The sequence below is a fragment of the Camelus ferus genome, chromosome 6, assembly GCF_009834535.1.
Source record: "Camelus ferus isolate YT-003-E chromosome 6, BCGSAC_Cfer_1.0, whole genome shotgun sequence".
Lineage (NCBI taxonomy): Eukaryota > Metazoa > Chordata > Mammalia > Artiodactyla > Camelidae > Camelus > Camelus ferus.
In genome coordinates, this window is record NC_045701.1 from 5,167,985 (window position 1) to 5,176,751 (window position 8,767).

Here is an 8,767-nt window from a genome sequence, read left to right on the forward strand (position 1 = left end):
TTTCTTCCACACTGATTCTTGCACAGTACTTGCTTTTTATCACAGCAGCGCCCCAAGCCCCAGCTTCACAAAGTATCATTAAAGGGAATGTGCTGCCATCTAATGTACCGAAACTACCTGGAACTAGAAGTTTGCATGGTATCCAAAAGATGTAAGGTATCAATGTTTTTCCCATGGTGCTCCAAGGAATCTCAGCTTGCACAGCTGAGGAATCTTGGTTCCAAGGAGAGCCAGTGAGGATGATGGGTATGGAGGAATTTCCATGTATTGATATGGAAAGGAGCACACCCTGTGGTAACTTGAGAGCAAACTCCTGAAAATTATGTAGGAAATAGTATTGAAAGAAAGTATTGTATTTTGAAGAACCTGTCTAAGGACTAATTTACAGAGATACTTGTCACTGGGAGCTGAATGGTATATTAAGTTATTATTAATTTAAACAGTATTACTGGGTTTGAAACTCTAGAGAACACTCAGACTTTTCCAAACTTCAAGGTCTGCCACATACATTACTATTTACTAAATGTTTTCCTTTAATACTATTATTTATATTGACTTCATTTTTTAATGTAAATGTATTTTAAAGGAAACCTTATATCTCTTCCATAAATTAAAAAAAAAAAAACAGTAACGTAAAACTAAAAATAGAATGAAATTCTTGGCTTCTACCTGATCATGAGACAAATGGTTTCTTATCTGGTTGCTCTGTAAGTTGTCTGATAAAAGTTTTTTTTTTTCTTTTGAGATATAATGTAGATACCATAAAATTAAACATTTTACAATGTAAATTTCAGTGTTTTTAGTATATTCACAACGTCGTGCAACCACTACCAATTTCTAATCTAATCCCAGATATTTTCAACACTCTGAAAAGAAACTCCATACTCATTAGCATTCATTCTCCATTGCTTCCTCCTCCCATCTCCTGGCTGATATACTTTCTGTCTCCTCGGATTTGCCTATTCTGGATATTTTATACAAATGGGACCACACAATATGTGGCCTTTTGTGTCTAGCTTCTTTCACTTAGCATAATGTATATCGAGGCCATTTATGCATCTATCAGTACTTCATTGCCTTTTTTGACTGAATAATACTCTGTTGTAAGAATATACAACATTTTGTTTATAGGTTAATTCGCTGATGGACATTTCAGTTATTTTCGCTTCCTGGATACTATGAATAATGCTACTATGAACTTGTGTGTAGACATACTAAATTCTCTTGTGCATATACCTAGGAGTGGAATTGCTGGGTCATACAGTGATTCTGTTTAGCTTTTTGAGGAATTGCCTGTTTTCCAAAGAGGCTGCACCATTTTATATTCCTACTAGCAATGCACAAGGATCCCAGTTTCTCTACATCCTTGCCAGTAGTTGTTACTTTTTTTAAAAATTATAGCCATCTTTGTGTGAAGAGCTATCTCATTAGGGTTTTAATTTGCATTTCCCTGATGATTAACGATGTTGACCATACTTTCATGTGCTTACTGGCCATTTGTACATCTTCTTTGGAGAAATGTCTGTTCAGATCCTTTGCCCATTTTTAATTAGGTTGCTTTTTATTTTTGAGTTGTAAGACTTCTTACATATTCTAGATACAAACCCCCTATATGTATACGTGTGCATGTGTGGATAGATATATAGATGATTTGCAATTTTCTCCCATTCTTTAGTTTGTCTTTTCACCTTTTGTCCTTAGAAACACAAACATTTTTAATTTTTATGAAGTTGAATATATCTAATTTTTTATTGTTTCTTGTGCCTTTGGTGTCATATCTAAGATACTATGTCCCAATCCAAGGTCATAGAAATCTGTGCCTGTTTTCTTCTAAGAGATTTTATAGTTTTAGTTCTTACATATAGGTTTGATCCATTTTGAATGGATTTTGCATATGGCGTGAAGCAGAATCCAGCTTCATTCTCTAATTCTTTTTAATGGCTGCACAATAGCCTGTGGTATGGGAAGTACTATAATTTATTCAACATCAACCTATTGATGGGCACTTTGTTTCTAGTTTTTTTCTACTATAATCAATGCTATCATAAGTATATTTAAATATCCTTAATAGTAGTGCTTTTTATTTCTGTGGGTTAGATTTCTCGGACTGGGATTGCTGGATGGAAAGATAAGTGTATTTTTAATTTTAACAAGGGATGCCAGATTGCTATTCACTAGTAATATATGAGATTATTTTCCCCCTCCTCCATCTCTTCGATTAATAAATGAAAGCTTTTTTTTTTTTGCCATTTTGATGACTGTAAGGTTATATATCATTATTACTCTTATTTATATATTGATTACTGATGAGTTTGGAAATGAAAAGAAGATAGAATAAACTACTATCTTTCTATGATTTATTCTCATTTGCTTTTTCTTAAAAACAACAGAAACATCTTCATATTAGAAATATGGCCAAAAATAGCTGGAATATAGTTTCCTGGTGTTGCTGTAGCAAACTACCACAAATTTGGTGGTTTAAAATAACATAAATTTATTATAGTTTTGGAGGTCAGTAGTCCAAAATGGATCTTGTGGGGCTAAAATCAAGGTGTACGATCCTTCTGGAGGTTCTAAAGGGAGAATCTGTTTCCTAGTCTTTTCTAGCTTCCAGAGGCTGCCTGTATTCCTTGGCTAGTGGCCCCAGGTCACTCCCTCCTCTACTTCTGTCCTCACATCTCCTCTGTCTCTGATCTCCCACCTTCTTCTTATAAGGACTTTGTGATTATACTGGGTTTACTTGGATAATCCAGAATAATCTCCCTATCTCAGAATCCTTGATTTAATTACATCTGCAAAATCCCTTTGGCTATGTAAGGTAACATTTACACGTTCTGGGGATTGGGATGTGGACATTTTGTGAGGCCATTATTCTGCCTGTCATAGAATACAAAGTTTAAAAATTCTTTCCCAGATTTGAAAACTGAGATTATGGAAATACATCTTTGCAATATTCAATGGAAAAAAACATAAATTTTTGTCTGGAAGGGTTAGAGTTCATTATTGTACTTTACAAGGAAGAAAGATTACTTTTATAGAATATTGACCCTACCTTGCAATCTTTTAGGATTTTACAGCTGTAATTTCACAACTATAGGCATAAAGAGTTGTATCAAGTTATTTGCTATTGATCCAGGCTTAAATAGCCTTTGAATTTTCTTAGGGGATGCCAGGATAGCTTATTTTCTCAGTTTATCTCTGTTCTACCTGTTCTGGCTCAGTTCCCCAACCACTGTACCAGATCTACTGTTACTTTCTTATCTAGCAAAATCTCATCTTAGAAAAAAATTAAGGAGAATAGTCCAGTCAGATTTAGTTAAAAGCCTACATTTTAAATTTTTCTTAGGGAAGCGGGTTGTTTCGACTATTCTGTAGGAACAGAATATTGGAAGTGTCATTGCCTTCTGGACCCAGAGCTCAAGAGATACCAGCTTCAGCCCTGCTCAGTGTTTTGTGTTTGTGTTAAGTCCATGAATGTCTTTTCCATGTTCTCATTTCACATTTTAAGTATCATGCTATGTACTTAACAGAGAAAGTGTATAAAAGCATGACTCTATTGTGCAATCTTTGTTTTGTCTCTAATTTGCATATTGATAACAAAAATTGTGTATTTTTCCTCATTTGCAGCCAGATTTACTAAATCTCAATATATGTTTATTTTTATTCATTTTCTGTGACTTAAAATTTTTACTTAACATTGCATCTATAAAGTTGCATGATACTAACTATCCTTTTATTGGATCTGTATTAGAGATGCTTCTTTTAAGGGAAGGCAAGATGATGGTTAGAACAGGCTTTTGAGTCAGATATATCTAGGTTTGAGATGAGTTCTAATGGTTAATGGTTGTGTGATCTTGGGCAAAATAAGGATAATAATTTCTACCTAATGGGGTTGTTTTGAAGATAAAATAACAAAGTGCTTAGCACAATGGCTAACAAAGAGTAAACACTCTGTTAATAGTATTCTTTTAAATAAAAAATGATCCTGTCTATTCAAAACCAAGTACTTTCAAGTTCTATTTTTTTCTCCCAAATTATTTACCCACCTCATTACCACACTGGAGCATAACTGGGTTAACACTGCTGCAATGCAATCTACCCCAAAATTTAGTGATGACATTATTTTTCACGATTCATTGAGTTGGTCTCACCTGGGCTCACTCATGGGGCTGCATTCATATGGAGGCTCAACTGGACAGGAAGGTCCAAGGAGGCTTCAATCACACGTCTGGCAGCTCGTGCTGGCTATTAGCCTGGGCATCCAGTAAGTTAGTCTGGCTTCCTTACATGGCAGTCTTGGGCGGTGTTCCTAGAGGATGAAGACGGATGCTTGAAGGCCTCTTGAAGCCTAAGCTCTGGAACTTGTACAATATCATTTCCACTACCTTCCATGGGTCAGAGCAAGTCACAAGGTCAGCCCAGGTTCAAGGGAGTGGAGAAACAGGCACCACCTTTGGCTGGGAAGAAAGGCAAAATCACATTGCAAAGGAGCCTGCACCATGGAATGGGGGGAATTGTTTATCAAGGTTATGGTACCTCCAACATTTATCAAGGTTAATCATTCAGCAATCTATGGATGTATCCACGATCAATTCTTAAATGCTTCATTCATTTCCCCTATTCTGGATGAGCACAGAATGTGACTGGGAAATTTACATTAGAGGAAGTCCAGGTGGTCAATGAACATATGAAAATAGGCCTAACTTCACTAACTACAGGCAAATGCAAGTAAAAACGACTAGAGACCATTTCCCATCCACTGCACAGACAATAATTAAAAGTCAGTGCTGGCATACAAAGAACAGAATTAGTTTCAATCATATAAAATTGTTTGTATTCAAGCATCTTTGACCTAGAAAAACAGCAATTTCATATGGTTCAACCCAAAGAAAAGAATGTTCCTTAAAGCACTGCATAGAAAAGTGTAAAAAAAAAAAAAAAAGAATCCACCAATAAGAAAATGGATAGTGTGATATAGTCATACAGTGTGAGGTTTTATAGTAGTTAAAATAAACTGGATTTATATTTACCAACTTGACCAGGTCATAAAAACAATGTTAAATTTGAAAGAGGAATGTAGAAAGTATGTCTACTATGATACTATTTGTGTAAATGTAAATAATACAATTTAATACTACATATTAGATATAGCTTTGAAAGTATTAAACAAGGGACTGGAAAGATAAACACCAACTCTTGATAGCAGTTGCCTGTAGAGCAAAAGGAGTGGGACTCTGGGTGGTTGTTCTAGGGGTCTCCAGCTTTATTTGTTATGTTTTATTTATTATTATTTTTAAATGAAGAAAACTTGACTAAATGTTCACATTTACAATTCTGATGTTGCAAGCATCATAATAAAAAAAAAATGGGCAGAAGACGGAAACAGACATTTTGGCCAATGAAGACATCCAGATGGCCAATAGGCACATGAAAGATGCTTAATATTGCTACTTATTAGAGAAATGCAAATCAAAACTATAGTGAGGTATTACCTCACACCAGCCAGAATGGCCATCATTTAAAAGTCTACAAATAATAAATGCTGGAGAGGGTGTGAAGAAAAAGGCAACTTCCTACACTGCTGGTGGGAATGTAAATTGGTGAGGCCAAAATGGAGGACAGTATAGTATGGAGGTTCTTTAAAAAACTAAAAATAGAGTTATCATATGATCCAACAATCCAACTCCTGGGTATACAACTGGATTAAACTATAATTCAAAAGATATATGCATCCTAATGTTCATAGCAGCACTATTTACAAGAGCCAAACATGGAAACAACCTAAATGTCCATCAACAGATGACTAGATTAAGAAGTTTTGGTCTATATATACAATGGAACATTATTTAGCCATAAAAAAGAATGAAATAATGCCATTTGCAGCAACATGGATGGACCTAGAGATTATCATATTAAGTGAAGTCAGACAGAGAAAGAGAAATATCATATCACTTATATGTGGAATCTAAAAAAAGACACAAATCTTATTTACAAACCAAAAATAGACTCATGGACATAGAAAACAAATTGTAGTTTCCAAAGGAGAAAGGGCAGGAGAGGGAAAAATTAGGAGTTTGGAGTTAACAGATATACATTGATATATATAAAATAGATAAACAACAAGGAACTACTGTATATCACAAGGAATTATATTCAATTTTTTATAATAGCATACAATGAAAAAGAATCTGAAAAAATATATGTATGTATACATATAACTGAATTGCTTTGTTGTACACCTGAAACTAACATTGGAAGTCAACTACACTTCAATAAGAAACAAAATTTTAAAAAATAAATAAATTGTGGGTGTTGGGATTATATAGGTATTTGCCATTCGAACCTTTTGTGCTTTCTAGTATATATTTTTTAATTTCACAAAATGAAAGATCAATTTAATACAAGGAAGGTAAAGTAAGTCATTTGTAGCCAATGGTCATCTGATATGTTGTAAATTTCAGGAAAAAATAACAAAAAACCAAGAAACTTGCATCAAGTTCTCTTGAGCTCTTTTCCCTAATATAAAGGATCAGCCACACCAGAAGTACCACTTTGGGAGATGTGGAAATTTATCACTACTGTTTCTAACAGTATTAAGTAAGAAAAGAAGTTATCATGGCAAATGGGAATTCTTAATCTGGGATCTGTGAATCCCCAACATTTGTATATTGGCTCATTTTCTGAGTAGGTTCACAGCTCTTCTCAGAGCTTCAACAAAAATCCTCAAAAGGTGAAAAAAAAAAACTAGCTTAAGGCAAGTTCTCTGTTCATAATACATGTTCACAAAGTTCACAAGGCTCTTCACACTGGTGGCTCCTCCCACAGTGATAGTTCAGTTGTATCACACTTCTCCTCGATACTCGGACAATGCTCTTTGCTCTTCCTTCTCCCCCAACGTAAATGTCAGCTCCTTGGCAAGCTCCAAGCAGTTTGCTCTATGGTCTGTGCTAAGGTTCAATGCTCACACTTACATCACATGACCAAACTAAAAATATATACTTTTAATATCAGAAATATTTTTTTAAATAACCATTGATTTGATTTGTTTTAGTCACAATATTTAATGTTTAAAATTTGGAATAACATTAAAGGAAGGCATCTTTATATTTACCAAAGGCAGCATGGATTGAAAATTTTGACAAATATCTATATAAGATCTGGAGGTCAGGAGAATCTAGAAAGAAACAAGGGGATGAAATGGATCTGTTTTAGGCTGCTCCTTTCACTATACTTCAACCTTCAGAGACACCCATCTATTTACCTTTGTAGATCAAAGCGAAAAGTGAAGAAGCAGGCTAAGCTCAGAACTACAGAAAATCCCTCTTTCATTAGAGTGTATAAAATTTTGATTTATCTTTCTGTGGTTGATTTCTAGTTTCACGCCTTTGTGGTCAGAAAAGATGATGAAATAATTTGTCCTCTTAAATTTGTTGAGGCTTATTTTGTGATCTAGTATGTGGTCTATCCTAGAGAATGTTTCATGTGCAGTTGAAAAGAATATGTTGTGGCTTTTTTTGATGTAATGTCCTGAAAATATCAAGTCTATCTATACTATTGTGTCAAATCGGACCTCTTGTTGTCTCATTGATTTTCTATCTGGAAGATGTGTTCATTGATGTCAGTGGGATGTTGTCGTCTACTATTATTGTATTCCCATCAACTTCTCCCATTATATCTGTTAGTATTTGCTTCATGTATTTAGGTGCTCCTATACTGGGTGTATATATGTTAACAAGTGTAATATCTTCTTCTTGTATCAATCCTTTTATCATTATATAGTGTCCTTCTTTATCTTCCTTTATGGATTTGTTTTAACGTTTATTTTGTCTGATAGGAGTATTGCTATCCCCACTTTCCTGTCATTTCCATTTGCATAAAATATCTTTTTCCTTCCCCTCACTTTCAATCTTTGTGTGTCATTTGCTCTAAAGTGGATCTCTTATAGGCAGCATATTGTAAGCTCTTGTTTTATTATCCAATCTGCCACTCTATGTCTTTTTCCCCCCACTCTATGTCTTTTGATTGGAGCATTTAGTCCATTGACTAATTATTGATTATTGATAGATGTGTGTTTATTGCCATTTTAAACCTTGTTTTCCAGTTGCTTTTGTATTTCTTCTTTGTTCTCTTCTTTTTGTTTTCCTTTTGTGGTTTAATGATTTTCTTTTGTATTATGCTTGTGCTCTCTTCTCTTTGGCTTTTGTGACTCTTGTATGGTTTTGATTTGTGGTTACCCTGTTTTTCGAGTATGTTAACCCATTACTATATCTACTTACTTTAGACTGGTAGTCATATAGGCACAAATATTCTAAGGAAAAAAAATCCACAAGTAATAAATGCTGGAGAGGATGGGGAGAAAAGGGAACCCTCCTACATTATTAGTGGGAATGTAAATTGGTGCAGCTACAATGGAAAACAGAAGAGGTTCCTTTAAAAACTAAAAATAGACTTACCATATGATCCAGCAATCCCACTCCTGGGCATATCCAGAGAAAACTGTAATTTAAAAAGACACATGCACTCTAATGTTCATAGCAGCACTATTTACAATAGCCAAGACATGGAAACAACCTAAATGTCCATCAACAGATGACTGGATAAAGAAGATGTGGTGTATTTTTACAATGAAATACTACTGAGCCATAAAAAAGAATGAAATAATGCCATTTGTAGCAACAGTGGTGGACCTAGAGATTATCATACTAAGTGAAGTAAGTCAGACAGAGAATGACAAATATTATATATCACTTATACGTGGAATCTTAAA